The sequence below is a fragment of the Arachis ipaensis genome, chromosome B6 (genome assembly GCF_059453495.1).
Source record: "Arachis ipaensis isolate K30076 ecotype BB chromosome B6, ASM5945349v1, whole genome shotgun sequence".
Lineage (NCBI taxonomy): Eukaryota > Viridiplantae > Streptophyta > Magnoliopsida > Fabales > Fabaceae > Arachis > Arachis ipaensis.
Genome location: NC_142441.1, coordinates 51,894,004 through 51,914,094, shown reverse-complemented (window position 1 = coordinate 51,914,094; position 20,091 = coordinate 51,894,004). Strand labels below are relative to the sequence as shown.

The following is a 20,091-nucleotide window of genomic DNA, read 5'->3' as shown; positions in this document are numbered from 1 at the left end:
TTTCACTAACGTTCCAATGTACCCCCTTGCCTCAAGTTAGAGCCCACGTTAACCAGGTTAACGTGGCTTCTAACGTGGCTTTGCCAACCTTCGAGAACGTTAGTGACACTTAACATTTTCACTAACGTTCCAATGTGCCCCTTTTTGCTTCACGTTAAAGCCTACGTTAACTAGGTTAACGTGGCTTCTAACGTGGCTTTGCCAAACTTCGAGAACGTTAGTGACACTCAACATTGTCACTAACGTTCTAATGCGCCCCTAGATCTCACGTTAGAGTCCACGTTAACTAGGTTAACTTGGCTTCTAACGTGGCCATTCTTAGCCATCCCAACGTTAGTGACAATGTTGAGTGTCACTAACGTTGGCTCATCATTCATTCCTCATCGTTAGCTTCCACGTTAACTAAGTTAACGTCGAAGTTAACGTGGCTCCTTGGGGGTTGTGTGGTTGCTTCCAACGTTAGTGACAATGTTGAGTGTCACTAACGTTGTCGACAACTCTCACTTCTTACGTTAGCTCCCACGTTAACCAAGTTAACGTGGGAGTTAACGTGGTGTGTTGCATCCTTATGCCAATGTTAGTGACAATGTTGAATGTCACTAACGTTGGCTTCTCTTCTCCCTTTAACGTTAGGGGCCACGTTAACTAGGTTAACGTGGGCTCTAACGTGGCCACTCATGAGTGTTTGCCAACGTTAGTGACAATGTTAAGTGTCACTAACGTTGGCTCAACTTCCCTTCTCCATGTTAGAGTGCACGTTAACTTAGTTAACGTGACTCTTAACATGGGCAATGATGGCTTTGAGAGTGTTATTGGCAATCACTTTTCTCATTAACCTTGCAAGTTACCTCCCTTTCCTTGCTTCCTTTGGTCTTGAAATCACGCAACAGAGTGCATCAAAGTTCTAGTCCAAGTCATGGGTAATGCAACATACAATTTGTCACTAAATTCATGCAAAATCCTCATGAAATAATGTAAAATGCACAATGTGTGCTTGAATCAAGGTGTAGGTGAATATCTACCCAAAACTAGCTTATTTCCTAAAGAAATGTATGAAACTACCCTAAAAATAGTAAAGAAAAGGTCAGTGAAACTGGCCAAGATGCCCTGGCATCACAACACCAAACTTAAAGCTTGCTTGTCCCTAAGCAAGTACTGGAACAAGAGAATGATGAATGGAATATCCAGAGGAATGAGTCATTCTTGTGGAAGTCATGTTACTGATTTTATGGTGGTTTCATACATAGCAACTTAGGTTCATTCCATTATTGGCTTTCAGACTTTTATCATATCCCCAAACACTTACTTTGTTTATATCCCATGAGACTTTTATTCATTGATCCTTTTATTGTTATTTCAAGGGTTATTTGTGTTATTTAGGCTAAGTACTCTGTAAGGGGGCAACTCTTTAAGATAAGTTTTCAGCCAACACTCCCGAACCAGTTGGTTCAAGGTGCTAGGTGTTGAAGCACCCCTTTGGACTTACTCCCATGAGACTTACTCCCTCAAGTCTCTCCCCCATACATACACACCACAGGCATATAGTTTATTTATTTTCTTTTCTTGAGACCTTGGTATCCAGCACCTCTTTGGGTTACTAAATGCTCTGTAGTGAGGGTTACTCTTGATAGTGGATTTTCAGCTGATAATCCCGGGTTAGTTAACCCAAGTTACCAAGTGATAAAGCACCCCTGAGAGCTTATTCATCCAAGTAGATCCCTCACACAGGAGCACCACAGACACTTGTCTCAAGGTCCAAACCATTGGTGCCTAGCCTTATTGCTTACTCTTTTTCTTTTGTTTTTCACTTCCATTGTTCTTTCCTTTTTTTCTTATTAGGATCTTGTTATTAACTTAGTCTCATGGGTATATCCAAAGTCAAGTATTCATGATAGATAGTTGTCCTCCTAGCCTTGTTGTTGAACCAACTTAGCTAACTTATGACTACCCCAAAGATTCATGAATGCACTTCCACATTATGAACTCTACTCTGGTCTTTTAAAAACATAAACATTCTCTTCTTCATTTGATTTAAAAAGAAAGGACAAGCATACAAGTAAGTTAAGGAGGATGCAGTGACATAAAGACTAGCACACATAGACCTATTCAGAACTTAAAAGACAGAATTTAAAAAGGGTTCAACTATGAGTAACTACAAATCAAAAGTGCATTCGGACTTCCAACTTTCAACAATTCTGAGTACAATGGAATTAAGTAACAATACAACCTTTGGGTGATGATTTCTGGTTGCCCTCTCTCTTTGTAATCATCCTAGTTTTTGCTGCCTAGCTTCTTTGGGTTGAGGTGCACCATTTCCTCATAAGGTTCCTGCAAGGTTACTGGAAGTTGCTTGTTCCCAAAGCACTTGAGACATAGTTAGCTTGCATGTATGCTGGTGCTTTTTGAACTCAATTTGGTATGTGAACACCAAACTTAGTTCCTTGCCCAGTCCAAACATTGCACATATGCAGAGAACCCCATATCTTGTTGTCAACAAAGCAATGATAACCTATAGTCTAACTACATCTAAGTGGTTTCTCTTAATTGGATGGAGCTAGCAATGTTCCTCTGGAGTGGAGTGTAATTCTAACCAATGTCCTTTGGTGGAACACCAAACTTAGAATTACACCATCACTCTTGGATTGTTCTGGTGTGGAACACCAAACTTAGCTCCTTACAATACAGGAGAAACGACTTGTGAAATTTTTTATTGAAATAAAGATGAAAGTGAAACTACCTGAGGTTGGGTTGCCTCCCAACAAAGCGCTTTTTTTATCGTCGCTAGCTCGACGAGTCCTTAATTACTTGAGATGGTACTTTACTCTGGGGTTTTCCCCCATGTTGCCCGGATAATGCTTGAGTCTTTGTCCATTCACTGTAAATGTCCTCTCTGAACCTTCATCCGTGATTTCGATGTGGCCATATGGTGATACTTTCGTAACCATGAAAGGTCCGGACCACCTTGACTTGAGTTTTCCTGGGAACAGCCTTAATTTAGAATTGTAAAGGAGTACTCGCTGCCCCTTTTCAAAACTTCTGGGTGCAAGATGCATGTCATGTTTTCTCTTTGCCTTTTCTTTATACATCTTAGTGTTTTCATAGGCTTGTGACCTGAATTCCTCCATCTCTTGCAGCTGCAACGCTGTCAAAATTTAGTATCTTGATAGCCCAGAGAGCTTTGTGCTCCAGCTCCAGTGGTAAATGACAAGCCTTCCCATAGACCAGTTGATATGGAGACATTCCAAGTGGAGTTTTGAATGCTGTTCTGTATGCCCAAAGAGCATCATCCAGCTTCTTCGACTAATCTTTTCTAGATGCACCCACAGTCTTTTCCAGGATCCTCTTTAGCTCTCTGTTGGATATCTCAGTTTGCCCACTTGTTTGAGGATGGTAAGGTGTGGATACTTTGTGTTTTACCCCATATCGTAGGAGGAGAGCTTCTAGTGGTTTGTTACAAAAGTGGCTCCCTCCGTCACTGATGAGGCATCTTGGGACTCCAAACCGGCTAAAGATATTTTTCCTGAGGAAGTTCATGACTACCTTGTTATCATTAGTTGGGGTTGCAATAGCCTCTACCCACTTGGAAACATAATCCACTGCTACCAGGATGTACTTGTTTGCATATGAGGTTGGAAATGGTCCCATGAAATCTATTCCCCACACATCAAACAATTCCAGTTCCAAGATGAAATTTTGTGGCATGGCGTTTCTTTTGGGCAGGTTTCCAGATCTTTGGCATTCATTGCAGCTTTTTACTAGTTCCTTGGCATCCTTGAAAAGGGTGGGCCAAAAGAATCCGCTTTGTAACACCTTTGCGGTAGTTCTGTCCCCTCCAAAGTACCCGCCATAACATGAACCGTGGCAATTCCACAGGACTTCTCTTCCTCCTTCTTCCGAAACACATCTTCTAAGGATTCCATCTGAACATTTCTTGAAGAGATATGGCTCGTCCCAGACAAAGTATTTTGCATCATTCATGAGCTTCCTTTTTTGATGTTTATTGATCCCTGGAGGTAATGCCCCAATTGCCTTGAAATTTGCAATATCTGCAAACCATGGTGCTTTTTGAACTGTCATCAACTGCTCATCTGGGAAGAGCTCGTTCACATTTGTATCATTTTCTCCACCTTGATCATGAGGGATTCTGGATAGGTGATCTACCACCTTGTTCTCCACTCCTTTCTTGTCTCTGATTTCAATATCAAATTCCTGCAACAGTAAGATCCACCTTATTAGTCTTGGCTTTGATTCTTGCTTGGCAAATAAATATTTAAGTGCTATGTGATCTGTAAAGACAATCACTTTAGCACCAATAAGGTATGATCTAAATTTGTCAAATGCAAAAACTATTGCTAGCAACTCCTTTTCAGTTGTGGTATAATTTCTTTGAGTTTCATTAAGGACTTTGCTAGCATAGTATATCACACGAACTAAGTTATCTTTCCTTTGTCCTAACACTGCCCCAACTGCAAAATCAGATGCATCACACATCAATTCAAATGGTAAGTTCCAATCAGGTGGGGAGATGATAGGAGCAGAGGATAACCTCATTTTCAAATGTGCAAATGCTAGCATGCATGTTTCATCAAAGATAAATGGTGTATCAGATACAAAGTGATTGCTTAAGGGCTTGGCTATCTTTGAAAAATCTTTAATGAACCTTCTGTAAAAACCAGCATGCCCTAAAAAACTCCTAATTGCCTTGACATCACTGGGTGGGGGTAATTTTTCAATAAGTTCTACTTTAGCTCTATCAACCTCAATGCCTTGGTGAGAGACCTTGTGACTAAGGACTATTCCTCCTGTCACCATGAAGTGGCATTTTTCCCAGTTCAAGACCAAATTGGTCTCTTGGCATCTTTTCAATACCAAGGCGAGGTGATGTAGGCAACTAGGAAAGGAATCTTCGAATACCGAGAAATCATCCATAAAAACTTCAATGAATTTTTCTATCATATCTGAAAAGATAGAAAGCATGCAGCGTTGGAAAGTTGCAGGAGCATTACATAACCCAAATGGCATGCGCCTATAGGCAAACACTCTATACGGACAAGTAAATAAGGTTTTCTGTTGGTCTCTAGGATCAACCACTATTTGGTTATATCCTGAATAACCGTCGAGAAAACAATAATATGCGTGCCCTGCAAGTCTTTCCAACATCTGATCCATGAATGGAAGGGGAAAATGGTCCTTTAGTGTAGCCTCATTGAGTTTTCTGTAGTCTATGCACATCCGCCATCCTGTGACAGTCCTTGTAGGTATGAGCTCGTTCTTCTCATTGGCAACCACAGTGATTCCTCCCTTCTTAGGCACAACATGTATGAGGCTAACCCAAGGGCTGTCCGCAATTGGGTATATGACCCCTCCTTGCCAAAGCTTCATAACCTCTTTCTGTACCACTTCCTTCATGATTGGGTTTAGCCTTCTTTGGGATTTAATGGATGGCTTGGCATCATCTTCCAACAGTATTTTATGCATGCATATGGCTGAACTGATTCCCTTCAAGTCAGCAAGGGTCCATCCAATGGCATCCTTATGCTCCCACAGCACCTTGAGTAGCTCGTCCTCTTGATCTTGACTGAGGGATGAATTTATGATCACTGGGTAGTTTTCATTTTCTCCTAGATATGCATATTTGAGAGTGGGTGGCAATGCTTTGAGTTCAAGTTTGGGTGCTTCTGACTTTTCGTTCCCTTTTTTTGCTGCATTTGGTATAGGTATTTCTGCTGTGGCCACCTCTTCACTTGATTCAGATTCTTCCTCCACCAATCTCTCGTCCTCTTCAGGTTTTTCTTCTTCAAAATTCTCCTGCACTTCATCCTCAAGTGCATCTAACCTCATGCATTCCCCCAATTGTTCGGGTGGGTAACTCATGGCCTTAAACACATTGAATGTCATTTTTCATTGTGTAATCTCAGGGTGAGGTCACCCTTCTGAACATCAATGACAGCTCCAGCAGTGGCCAAGAATGGCCTTCCCAAGATGATGGAGGTCTTGGCGTCCTCCTGCATGTCCAGCACCACAAAATCTGCTGGAAATATGAAATCTCCCACTTTTACCAGCAAATCCTCTACTATCCCATGAGGGAATTTGAACGATCGGTCTGCCAGTTTTAGGGCCATTTTTGTTGGTTTAGCCTCCTCAATTTTCATCTTTCTCATCATAGCTACTGACATCAAATTGATGCTGGCCCCTAAGTCACAAAGAGCCTTCTCCACTGTGATTTTTCCTATAATACAAGGGATCTGAAAACTCCCAGGATCCTTCAGTTTCTGCGGTAGTTTATGTTGAATGATAGCACTACACTCTTCGGTTAGTATCACAGTCTCATTGTTCTTCCAGCTTCTCTTCTTAGTCATTAGCTCCTTCAAAAACTTGGCATAGAGTGGCATTTGTTCTATGGTTTCAGCAAAGGGTATGTTGATTTGTAGCTTCTTGAGGATTTCCAAAAATCTCAAGAACTGGTTGTCATCTTCCCTTTTCTTCAATAGCTGGGGATATGGAGCTCTTGAGATGTTCAGTTGTGGTATCCCTTTTTCTTTCTGCAGACTTGGCGTGGGAGGTTGAACTCCATCTTGCTCTTCTCCCTTTTCATTTGAGCCTTCTTCTTGTGGTTTTTGGGGACGTTCCTTCAGTTCCTTCGCACTCCTAAGTGTGATAGCTTGACACTCCTCCCTTTTGCTAGAATGGTCATCATAGCAAAAGTTGTGGTTAGGAAGCTGCTTAAACAGATAGCTGATTTGTGTCTCCAGTTTCTTGATGGCAGCATTTTGATTATGCATGTTTGACTGCACTTCCTCTCTGAATGCTTTACTATTTTGAATATCTTTGCATACAACTTCAATTAAGGTTTCGATCTTAGAAAGCTTGTCATCAATTGATGGGTGATTCAGAGCAGATATGCTGTTTTGGTTTTGATAGGTGTGTGGAGAAGTGTTGTCGTTGGAGTTGTAACGTCTTGGTCTTGGTTTTGATCTTGCTCACTTCCCCACCCAAAGTTTGGGTGATTTCTCCATCCAGGGTTGTAGGTCTTGGAGTATGGATCATAGTTTTTCCTTGATGAATTCCCAATGTAGTTGGCTTGCTCCTGACTCCCCTCTGCTTCTTCATTCACTCCTTCTTGGGTTGTTGATGAAGTGGAGATTGCTGCTACTTGGTTCATCTCCATCTTCTTGGTGAGGTCAGCCAGCTGCTGGGTAATGAGCTTGTTTTGGGCCATGGTGCACGAATTATGAATCACACTTTTCACAACTCGTACCACTGACCAGCAAGTGCACTAGGTCGTCCAAGTAATACCTCACGTGAGTAAGGGTCGAATCCTACGGAGATTGTTGGTTTGAAGCAATCTATGGTTATCTTGTAAATCTTAGTCAGGAAGTCAATTATGTTTATCAGTTGAATTGCAAATAAACAATAGAGCATGGATTAAAGGTTACTTGTTATGCAGTAATGGAGAATATGTTGGAGTTTTGGAGATGCTTTGTCTTCAGAATCTCTGCTTTCCTCTGTCTTCTTGTTCACGCACGCACGTCCTCCTATGGCAAGCTGTGTGTTGGTGGATCACCGTTGTCAATGGCTATCTTCCATCCTTCCAGTGAAAACTACGCTCACGTGCTCTGTCACAGCTCGGCTAATCACCGGTTGGTTCTCGATCCGGTTGGAATAGGATTTACTATCCTTTTGCGTCTATCACTAACGCCCAGCCTTCAGGAGTTTAAAGCTTGTCACAGTCATTCAATCCTTGAATCCTACTCGGAATACCACAGACAAGGTTTAGACTTTCCGGATTCTGATGAATGCCGCCATCAGTTCTAGCTTATACCACGGAGATTCTGATTAAGGAATCTAAGAGATACTCATTCAATCGTATATAGAACGGAGGTGGTTGTCAGGCACACGTTCATGATTTGAGGAAGGTGATGAGTGTCACAGATCATCACCTCCATCACAGTTAAGCGCGAATGAACATCTTAGATAGGAACAAGCGTGTTTGAATGGAAAACAGAAATAATTACATTAATTCATCGAGACACAGCAGAGCTCCTCACCCCCAACAATGGGGTTTAGAGACTCATGCCGTCAGAGAATACAAAGTTTTGATCTAAAATGCCATGAGATACAAAATAAGTCTCTAAAAGTTGTTTAAATACTAAACTAGTAGCCTAGGTTTACAAAAAATGAGTAGACTATGATGGATGATGCAGAGATCCATTTCTGGGGCCCACTTGGTGTGTGCTGGGGCTGAGATTTAAGTGAGTCACGTGCAGAGGCCATTTGTGGAGTTGAACGCCAGTTTTTGTGCCAGTTTGGGCGTTCAACTCCAGCTTTTGATCCTTTTCTGGCGCTGGACGCCAGAATTGGGCAGAAAACTGGCGTTGAACGCCAGTTTACGTCGTCTATCCTTGTGCAAAGTATGGACTATAATATATTTCTGGAAAGCCCTGGATGTCTACTTTCCAACGCAATTGGAAGCATGCCATTTCGAGTTCTGTAGCTCCAGAAAATCCACTTTGAGTGCAGGGAGGTCAGAATCCAACAGCATCAGCAGTCCTTTTTCAGCTTTAATCAGATTTTTGCTCAGCTCCCTCAATTTCAGCCAGAAAAATACCTGAAATTACAAAAAAACACACAACTCATAGTAAAGTCCAGAAATATGAATTTTTCCTAAAAACTAATGAAAATAGACTAAAAACTAACTAAAACATACTCAAAACTATATGAAATTAACTCCAAAAAGCGTATAAAATATCCGCTCATCACAACACCAAACTTAAACTGTTGCTTGTCCTCAAGCAACTAGACAAATAAAATAGAAGACTAATAGGTTGAGAAGCAATAATATCTCAGAGTTTTTGATTGAAGCTCAGATTCTAATTAGATGAGCGGGACTAGTAGCTTTTTGCTTCTGAACAGTTTTGGCATCTCACTTTATCCATTGAAGCTCAGAGTGATTGGCATCTATAGGAACTCAGAATTCAGATAGTGTTATTGATTCTCTTAGTTCAGCGTAATGATTCTTGAACACAGCTTCTTTATGAGTCTTGGCCATGGCCCTAAGCACTTTGTTTTCCAGTATTACCACCGGATACATAAATGCCACAGACACATAATTGGGTGAACCTTTTCAGATTGTGACTCAGCTTTGCTCAAGTCCCCAGTTAGAGGTGTCCAGGGATCTTAAGCACACTCTTCTTTTTGCTTGGACCTTGACTTTAACCACTCAGTCTCAAGTTTTCACTTGACACCTTCACGCCACAAGCACATGGTTAGGGACAGCTTGGTTTAGCCGCTTAGGCCAGGATTTTATTCCTTCGTGGCCCTCCTATCCACTGATGCTCAAAGCGTTGGGATCCTTTTCATTACCCTTGCCTTTTGGTTTTAAGGGCTATTGGCTCTTTGCTCTTGCCTCTTGGTTTTAAGAGCTTTTGGCTTTTTCTGCTTGCTTTTTCTTTTTCTTTCTATATTTTTTTTTCGCTTTTTTTTTCTGCAAGATTTGTTCTTTGCTGCTTTTTCTTGCTCCAAGAATCATTTTTATGATTTTTCAGATTATCAATAACATGTCTCATGTTCATCATTCTTTCAAGAGCCAACATATTTAACAGTCTTAAGCAACAAATTCAAAAGACATATGCACTGTTCAAGCATTCATTCAGAAGACAGAAAGCATTGCCACCACATTTAACTAATTAGAATTTCTCTTATTAAAACTCGAAATTTTATTGCCTCTTATTCAAAAGATCTACTACTTTATTCATGTTTGCTGATGATGAGAAAAATAAACTATAGCTTAATTGGAGATAAAATCAAAATAGATACTAATTACTACTATATGACTCCTAAGGTAAACTTCTATAAGGACACTGTCACAGAGTTAAGGCAGAAATTGGAAATTAACAACCTTTATTCTGGGGGAACGGGGGTTCCTCTGATCCTTGGGGTGCTTGGTCCTACAAGAGAAGATTTTTGGCGCTTCAATTCCCTTAAGTCACGCCCTTGCTCCTCTTGTTCTTTAAACATATAGGTCAGCATTTGACTGTGTTCCTTCTGTTCTTTTATTATTTGCTCCATAGCTTCCCGTATCTTGGTAACGGACGTATCAAGATACTCCCAGTATTCAGCTTGAGGGATCTCTGGGAGGAATTCCTGTGCTCTCTTTTTGATGGGATCCTCCTGTGCTTGTTGTTTTTCCATTGATGCTTTGGTGATTGGCTTTTCAATTAGGATATACTCAGTTATTCCCATCCTTACTCCAGCGTCCTTGCAGAGCAGAGAAATCACATTTGGATAAGCCAACCTGGCCTCTTTTGAATTTTTGTTAGCAATCTTGTAGAGTTCAGTTGAAATCAGCTGATGAACCTCCACTTCCTTTCCCATCATGATGCAATGGATCATCACTGCTCTTTTAACTGTGACTTCAGAACGATTGCTAGTAGGCAACAGAGAACGCCCAATGAAGTCCAGCCATCCTCTGGCGACTGGTTTGAGATCCTCTCTCTTGAGTTGATTTGGGACACCCTTTGTGTTGGTGGTCCACCTGGCTCCAGGGATACATATGTCCTCTAGAATCTTATCCAGGTCAATGTCTGCTCTCATCATCCTCCTGTTGAAGGAGTCTGGATCATCCTTTAGCTGAGGTAGCTTTAAGATCTCTCTGATCTTGTCAGGGGTGGTATGAACAATCTTCCCTCTGACCATGGTCCGAAATTCATAGAAGGCAGTTCTAGATAGTTTTTGCTTGCTAGTCTGCCACATATTAGCATAGAACTCCTGGACCATGTTCCTTCCCACTTTCGTTTCAGGATTAGCTAGGACTTCCCAGTTCCTGATTCGAATTTGCTCCTGGATCTCCGAATATTCATCTTCTTTTAGATCGAATCTAACTTCCGGTATCACTGATCTCAGACCCATTACTTTAAGATAATGGTCTGAATGTTCTTTAGATAAGAACTTCCCTTGATTCCAAAGTGGTTTTGGAACGCTCTCTTTCTTGCCTCTTGGAGTGGGTTGTTTTCCTTTAGGAGCCATGATCTTAGTGATCTCGGATAAACACACCAAACTTAGAGGTTTGCTTGTCCTCAAGCAAAAGAAAAGAAAGAAGAGGGATAGAAGGAGAGCTAGGTGCAATTGTTGATGGAGGAGGAGGGAGGCCGAACCCAAATATAAAGGGATGGGGGGGTGGGTTTTTCGAAAAATTGGAAAAGATAAGATAAGAAGATTAAGTTAAAAAAGATAAGATAGAAGATATAGTTTAATTTTGAAAAGATATGATAGATTTTTGAAAAAGATAAATCTGAATTTTGAAAAAGATAATATGGAGATTTGAAAAAGATATGGATTAGTTGAAAAGATTTTTGAGTGAAAAAGATAGATTTGTTTTCAGAAAAGTTTTGAAAAGAGTTTGGATTGAATTTGGAAAGAGGGATTTTTAGAAATTAAGGATTTTAGAAATCAGGGTTCTTAACATGTTTATGTAAAAATCATGCATTGAAACATAAAATTTGAAATTAAAATGGAAATACGTGTGGAAAAATGAATTTGGCTCCTCCCTGCTGTCCTGGCGTTTGAACGCCTAAACACTGCCTGTTTTGGGCGTTCAGCGCCCAAATGCTGCTCTCCTGGGCGTTCAACGCCCAGCTGCTGCCATTACTGGCGTTCAACGCCCAGTGGGTGCCCCTTTCTAGCGTTGAACGCCCAGCTGCTACCATCACTTGCGTTCAGCGCCCAGTGGATGCCCATTTTGGGCGTTGAACGCCCAAAATGCACTTTTACTGGCGTTTTCTTGCCAGTGAGATCTTTTTCTCTGTTTTGTGTGCCGAGGTCTTTTGTAAATGATTATTTACCTTGTTATCAATGAACTCTATATAAACAAATAAAAATAAAAATAGAAATAGGGCAAAAATGCTTAGAGGATTGTTGCCCCATGGCTGGGTTGCCTCCTAGCAAGCGCTTCTTTATTGTCTTTAGCTGGACCTTGCTAAGCTTTTAATCTAGCTTCAGCCTTGAGCATTCTTGCTCAATGTTTCCTTCAAGATAATGCTTGATTCTCTGTCCATTGACAATGAACTTCTTATCAGAATCAATATCTTGAAGCTCCACATAACCATATGGTGACACACTTGTAATCACGTATGGTCCCCTCCACCGGGATTTCAGTTTCCCGGGGAATAGCTTGAGTCTAGATTTAAACAATAGGACCTTCTGTCCTGGTTCAAAAATTCTAGATGACAGCTTTCTGTCATGCCATTTTTTGATTTTTCTTTATAAAGCTTGGCATTTTCGAAAGCTGTGAATCTGAATTCCTCTAGCTCATTTAGCTGGAGCATTCGTTTTTCTCCTGCTAATTAGGCATCAAAGTTTAGGAATCTGGTTGCCCAGTAGGCCTTATGTTCCAGTTCCACGGGCAGGTGACATGCCTTACCATACACGAGTTGGTATGGAGATGTCCTTATGGGGGTCTTGAATGCTGTCCTGTAAGCCCACAGAGCATCATCCAGGCTCCGTGCCCAATCCTTTCTACGGGTGTTTACTGTCCGTTCCAGGATTCTCTTTAATTCTCTGTTAGAGACTTCAGCTTGCCCATTGGTTTGTGGATGATATGGAGTGGCCACCTTGTGGCGAATTCCATACCGAACCATGGCAGAGTAAAGTTGTTTATTGCAGAAGTGAGTGCCCCCATCACTGATTAGTACTCTAGGGACACCAAACCTGCTAAAGATATGTTTCTGGAGGAACTTCAACACTGTTTTAGTATCATTGGTGGGTGTGGCAATAGCCTCAACCCATTTTGATACATAGTCAACTGCCACCAGAATATAAGTGTTTGAGTATGATGGTGGGAAAGGTCCCATGAAGTCAATTCCCCATACGTCAAACAACTCAATTTCCAAGATTCCTTGTTGAGGCATGGCGTAACCATGAGGCAGGTTACCAGCTCTTTGGCAACGGTCACAATTACGTACAAACTCTCGGGAATCTTTATAGAGTGTGGGCCAATAGAAGCTGCATTGGAGGACCTTGGTGGCTGTTCGCTCACCTCCAAAATGGCCTCCATATTGAGATCCGTGGCAATGCCACAGGATCCTCTGTGCTTCTTCTCTAGGCACACACCTACGGATAATTCCGTCTGCACATCTCTTAAAGAGATAAGGTTCATCCCACAAGTAGTACTTTGCATCAGTAATTAATTTCTTCTTTTGTATCCTGTTGTACTCCTTGGGTATGAACCTTGCAGCTTTATAGTTTGCAATATCGGCAAACCATGGTGCTTCCTGAATGGCGAATAAATGCTCATCAGGAAACGTCTCAGAGATCTCAAGAGAAGGGAGGGACGTCCCTTCCACTGGCTCTATCCGGGACAGATGATCAGCCACTTGGTTCTCTATCCCTTTTCTGTCTCTTATTTCTATATCAAACTCTTGCAGAAGCAATACCCATCTGATGAGCCTGGGTTTTGAATCCTGCTTTGTGAGTAGATATTTAAGAGCAGCATGGTCAGTATACACAATCACTTTTGATCCTACTAAGTATGATCTGAACTTGTCAATGGCGTAAACCACTGCAAGTAGTTCTTTTTCTGTGGTTGTGTAATTTTTTTGGGCATCATTTAGAACGCGACTCGTATAATAAATGACATGCAGAAGCTTGTCATGCCTCTGTCCCAATACTGCACCAATGGCATGATCACTGGCATCGCACATTAGCTCAAATGGTAATGTCCAGTCTGGTGCAGAAATGACTGGTGCTGTGACCAGCTTAGCTTTCAGCGTTTCAAACGCCTGCAGGCACTTTGTGTCAAACACAAATGGCATGTCAGCAGCTAGCAGATTGCTTAGAGGTTTTGCGATTTTTGAAAAATCCTTTATAAACCTCCTATAGAATCCTGCATGCCCCAGAAAGCTTCTGATTGCCTTAACATTGGCAGGTGGTGGTAATTTTTCATTTACCTCTATTTTTGCTTGATCCACCTCTATTCCCTTATTTGAGATTTTATGCCCAAGAACAATTCCTTCAGTCACCATGAAGTGACACTTTTCCCAGTTTAAAACTAGGTTGGTTTCTTGGCATCTTTTCAGAACAAGTTTCAGGTGATCAAGACAGGAGCTGAATGAGTCTCCATATACTGAGAAGTCTTCCATGAAGACTTCCAGAAATTTTTCCACCATGTCAGAGAAAATAGAGAGCATGCATCTCTGGAAGGTTGCAGGCGCATTACATAGCCTCAAATGGCATCCTTCTATAAGCAAACACTCCGGATGGACATGTGAATGCTGTTTTCTCTTGATCCTGTGGATCTACTGCAATCTGGTTATAACCTGAGTAGCCATCCAAAAAGCAGTAATAATCATGACCTGCTAGTCTTTCTAGCATCTGGTCTATGAATGGTAAAGGAAAATGATCCTTTCTGGTGGCTGTATTGAGCCTTCTGTAGTCAATACACATGCGCCACCCCGTAACTGTACTTGTAGGAACCAGTTCATTTTTTTCATTATGAATCACTGTCATGCCTCCCTTTTTTGGGACGACTTGAACAGGGCTCACCCAGGGGCTATCAGAAATAGGATAAATAATCCCAGCCTCTAGTAACTTGGTGACCTCTTTCTGCACCACTTCCTTCATGGCTGGATTTAGCCGCCTCTGTGGTTGAACCACTGGTTTGGCATTATCCTCCAATAGGATTTTGTGAATGCATCTAGCTGGGCTTATGCCCTTAAGGTCACCTATGGACCACCCAAGAGTTGTCTTGTGTGTCCTTAGCACTTGAATAAGTGCTTCCTCTTCCTGTGAATTTAAAGCAGAGCTTATGATCACTGGAAAAGTGTCACCTTCTCCCAGAAATGCATATTTTAAGGATGGTGGTAGTGGCTTGAGCTCGGGTTTAGGAGGTTTTTCCTCTTTCAGAAGAAAGTTCAGAGGTTCTTTCATGTCCCCTGAATCCTCCAAATCAGGTTGAACATCTTTAAAGATGTCTTCCAACTCTGATTCGAGACTCTCAGCCATGTTGATCTCTTCTACCAAAGAGTCAATAAGATCAACTTTCATGCAGTCTGTTGATGTATCTGGATGCTGCATGGCTTTGACAGCGTTCAACTTGAACTCATCATCGTTGACTCTCAGGGTTATTTCCCCTTGTTGGACGTCAATGAGGGATCGTCCAGTTGCTGAGAAGGGTCTTCCTAGAATGAGAGTAGCACTCTTGTGCTCCTCCATTTCTAGCACAACAAAGTCAGTGGGAAAGGCGAATGGCCCAACTCTGACAATCATGTCCTCAATCACGCCTGATGGGTATTTAGTGGAACCATCAGCAAGTTGGAGACATATCCGGGTTGGTTTAACTTCTTCAGTTAAGCCAAGCTTCCTGATAGTGGATGCAGGTATTAGGTTGATGCTTGCCCCAAGATCGCATAAAGCTGTCTTGGTGCAATTATCTTCTAATATGCATGGTATCAGAAAGCTCCTAGGGTCTTTGAGCTTTTCAGGAAAGCTCTTCAGAATGGCTGCACTGCATTCTTCAGTGAGGAGAACTCTTTCTGTTTCTCTCTAATCCTTCTTATGACTCAAGATCTCTTTCATGAACTTGGCATAAGAAGGTATTTGCTCAAGTGCTTCTGCAAATGGAATCTTTATTTCAAGAGTCCTGAGGTAATCTGCAAAGCGAGCAAATTGCTTATCCTGCTCCTCTTTCCGGAGTTTTTGAGGATAATGTATCTTGCCTTTATATTCTTCAACCTTAGTTGCTGCAGGTTTATTGCCTACAGAAGTGGTTGAAGAAGCCTTTTTAGAGGGGTTGTTATCAGCATTTGTGTGTGTCTGATCCCTCACTGTCACTTGAGTGCCAGAGTTAGAAGCTGGAGTGAAACTGGACGCCAGCTACTTGTCTGCTCCTGGCGTCTGAACGCCAGAACTGTGCTCTTTCTGGGCATTCAGCGCCAGATCCTGCCCATTTTGGGCGTTCAACGCCAGATCCTTGCCCATTTCTGGCGTTGAACGCCAGTCCTGCTGTATTTCTGGCGTTGAACGCCAGTTTTGGCCATGGTCTGGGCGTTCAGCGCCAGCCTTCCACCAATTTTCTGGCATTTTAGCGCCAGAATTATTTTTCCCTGGGCTCTTACTGTCCTCAGGTGAATTTTGGGTGGTTTGCTCATTTCTTAGCTTTTTGCTGCCTTGAGGTGGGGTATTTAATGTTTTCCCACTTCTTAGTTGAACTGCTTGGCATTCCTCTGCTATTTGCTTTGACAGCTGCTGCTTTGTTTGCTTGAACTGTTCGTCCATATGTATATTAGCCATCCTTGTCTCTTGTAACCTGTCTTTAAATTCGGCTAGCTGCTTTGTTAGAAAGTCCAATTGCTAATTGAATTCAGCAGCTTGTTTTACAGGACTAAGTTTAGCAGTTACTGTTTTAACCTCTTCATTCATGGAAGGGTTGCTGCTTAGGTACAGATGCTGATTCCTGGCAACTGTATCAATGAGCTCTTGAGCCTCTTCAATTGTCTTTCTCATGTGGATAGATCCACCAGCCGAGTAATCAAGGGACATCTGAGCTCCTTCTGCAAGCCCATAATAGAAGATGTCTAACTGAACCCACTCTGAAAACATTTCAGAGGGGCATTTTCGTAGCATCTCTCTGTATCTCTCCCAAGCATCATAAAGAGATTCATTATCTCCTTGTTTAAAGCCTTGGATGTCCAGCCTTAGCTGTGTCATCCGTTTTGGGGGAAAGTACTGATTCAGGAATTTTTCTGTCAGCTGTTTTCATGTCTTTATGCTGGCCTTAGGTTGGTTATTCAACCACCTCTTAGCTTGATCTTTTACAGCAAATGGAAACAGTAATAGTTTGTAGACATCCTGATCTATTTCTTTATCATGTACTGTGTCAGCAATTTGTAAAAATTGTGCCAGAAACTCTGTAGGTTCTTCCTTTGGAAGACCGGAATACTGGCAGCTTTGCTGCACCATGATAATGAGCTGAGGATTCAACTCAAAGCTACTGACTCCAATGGAGGGTATGCAGATACTACTCCCATATGAAGCAGTAGAGGGGTTTGAATATGACCCCAGAGTCCTCCTGGACTGTTCATTTCCACTTAGATCCATGATGGAGAAAGGGAGATGATGTAAAATAGGAAAAATATTTTTATTTATTTATTTATATATTTATTTCAAAAATGAAATAAATTAAAATAGAATAAATAAAAATTGAGTGAAGATTTTCGAAAAACTGAGGAGAGAGAAAGTGGTTAGGAAGTTTTGAAAAGGATATGATGATTTTGAAAAAAAAAATTTTAAATTTTGAAATAAAAAAAATCTGAATTTTAGAAATATATTTCGAAAATTCGTTTTTTAAAAAGGAGAGAAAAGATATTTTTTATTTTTAAGAGGAAAGAGAAAAACAATAAGATAGCACAAGATTTAAAACTTTTAGATCTAATGCTCCCTATTTTCGGAAATTTTGGGGGGAAAACACCAAGGAACACCAAACTTAAAAATTTTAAGATCAAGTCACCAGGAAAACTCAAGAACACGAAGTAAGAACACCAAACTTAAAATTTTTAGAAAACCAAACCAAAATTTTCGAAAATTTTAAGGAAAATCAACAAGAAAACACCAAACTTAAAGTTTGGCACAGGATCTAATAGAGAAATTATTTTTGAAAACAATTTTTAAAATGAAAATAAGGATTCTAAAATTTTAAGACGACAATAATAAGAGACTCTAAACAAAAAAAGAAATTTTTCCTAATCTAAGCAACAAAATAATCCGTCAGTTGTTCAAACACGAACAATCCCCGGCAACGGCGCCAAAAACTTGGTGCACGAATTATGAATCACACTTTTCACAACTCGTACCACTGACCAGCAAGTGCACTAGGTCGTCCAAGTAATACCTCACGTGAGTAAGGGTCGAATCCCACGGAGATTGTTGGTTTGAAGCAATCTATGGTCATCTTGTAAATCTTAGTCAGGAAGTCAATTATGTTTATCAGTTGAATTGCAAATAAACAATAGAGCATGGATTAAAGGTTACTTGTTATGCAGTAATGGAGAATATGTTGGAGTTTTGGAGATGCTTTGTCTTCTGAATCTCTGCTTTCCTCTGTCTTCTTGTTCACGCACGCACGTCCTCCTATGGCAAGCTGTGTGTTAGTGGATCACCGTTGTCAATGGCTACCTTCCATCCTTCCAGTGAAAACTACGCTCACGCGCTCTGTCACAGCACGGCTAATCACCGGTTGGTTCTCGATCCGGTTGGAATAGGATTTACTATCCTTTTGCGTCTGTCACTAACGCCCAGCCTTCAGGAGTTTGAAGCTCGTCACAGTCATTCAATCCTTGAATCCTACTCGGAATACCACAGACAAGGTTTAGACTTTCCGGATTCTCATGAATGCCGCCATCAGTTCTAGCTTATACCACGGAGATTCTGATTAAGGAATCTAAGAGATACTCATTCAATCGTATATAGAACGGAGGTGGTTGTCAGGCACACGTTCATGATTTGAGGAAGGTGATGAGTGTCACAGATCATCACCTCCATCACAGTTAAGCGCGAATGAACATCTTAGATAGGAACAAGCGTGTTTGAATGGAAAACAGAAATACTTGCATTAATTCATCGAGACACAGCAGAGCTCCTCACCCCCAACAATGGGGTTTAGAGACTCATGCCGTCAGAGAATACAAAGTTTTAATCTAAAATGTCATGAGATACAAAATAAGTCTCTAAAAGTTGTTTAAATACTAAACTAGTAGCCTAGGTTTACAAAAAATGAGTAGACTATGATGGATGATGCAGAGATCCACTTCTGGGGCCCACTTGGTGTGTGCTGGGGCTGAGATTTAAGTGAGTCACGTGCAAAGGCCATTTGTGGAGTTGAACGCCAGTTTTTGTGCCAGTTTGGGCATTCAACTCCAGCTTTTGATCCTTTTCTGGCGCTGGACGCCACAATTGGGCAGAGAACTAGCATTGAACGCCAGTTTACGTCGTCTATCCTTGTGCAAAGTATGGACTATAATATATTGCTGGAAATCCCTGGATGTCTACTTTCCAACGCAATTGGAAGCATGCCATTTCAAGTTCTGTAGCTTCAGAAAATCCACTTTGAGTGCAGGGAGGTCAGAATCCAACAGCATCAGCAGTCCTTTTTCAGCCTGAATCAGATTTTTGCTCAGCTCCCTCAATTTCAGCCAGAAAAATACCTGAAATTACAGAAAAACACACAACTCATAGTAAAGTCCAGAAATATGAATTTTTTCTAAAAACTAATGAAAATAGACTAAAAACTAACTAAAACATACTCAAAACTATATGAAATTAACTCCAAAAAGTGTATAAAATATCCGCTCATCAGGCCAACAGAGCATTTACATTGTTTAGCTCCATTACTCCTCTTGTGTTCCCTCTTTCGGAAGCATAGAAGTAGTCTTTCTCTGCTACTGTTTCAATAACATCTATGGCTTCCTCAATAGTCTTCTTCTTGTTCAAAGATCCTCCGGATGAATGGTCTACAGCCTTCTTTGACTCATAAGAGAGTCCTTCATAGAAAATGTGCAGCTGCACCCATTCGTTGAACATGTCAGGTGGACACCTCCTTGTTAAGTCCTTGAACCTCTCCCATGCTTCATATAGAGTCTCACCATCTTGTTGCCTGAAAGTTTGGACCTCAGCTCTCAGCCTATTGATTCGTTGAGGAGGGTAAAATCTTGTTAAAAATTTGTTCACCACGTCTTTCCAAGTTGTCAAGCTTTCCCTTGGGAAGGATTCCAGCCACTTGGCTGCTTTATCCCTAAGTGAGAATGGAAATAGGAGCAGTCTATAGGCGTCAGGGTGAACACCATTAGACTTCACTGTGTCACATATTCTCAGGAAGGTGGTCAAATATTGATTGGGGTCTTCTTGAACACCTCCTCCAAACGAACAGTTGTTCTGAACAAGGGTGATGAGTTGTGGTTTAAGTTCAAAGTTGTTGGCATGGATTGTTGGCTTTTGGATACTACTTCCAAAATTGCCTGGGTTTGGATTGATGTAAGAGCCCAAAACTCTTCTATCCTCCCCAGCATGATTTGCTCTACCTCCTCCCCCATGGTTGTGATCCTC

General features: G+C 41.3%; 1 non-coding gene across 1 annotated transcript; it reads left to right on the top strand.

Moving 5' to 3' along the window:
* Nucleotides 1-19,567: 19,567 nt before the first annotated feature.
* LOC148555561 (small nucleolar RNA R71) lies at nucleotides 19,568-19,671 on the top strand. Its single transcript, XR_015886577.1, has one exon. It is a non-coding gene; the product is annotated as a small nucleolar RNA R71 (small nucleolar RNA).
* The last annotated feature ends 420 nt before the right edge of the window (nucleotides 19,672-20,091 follow it).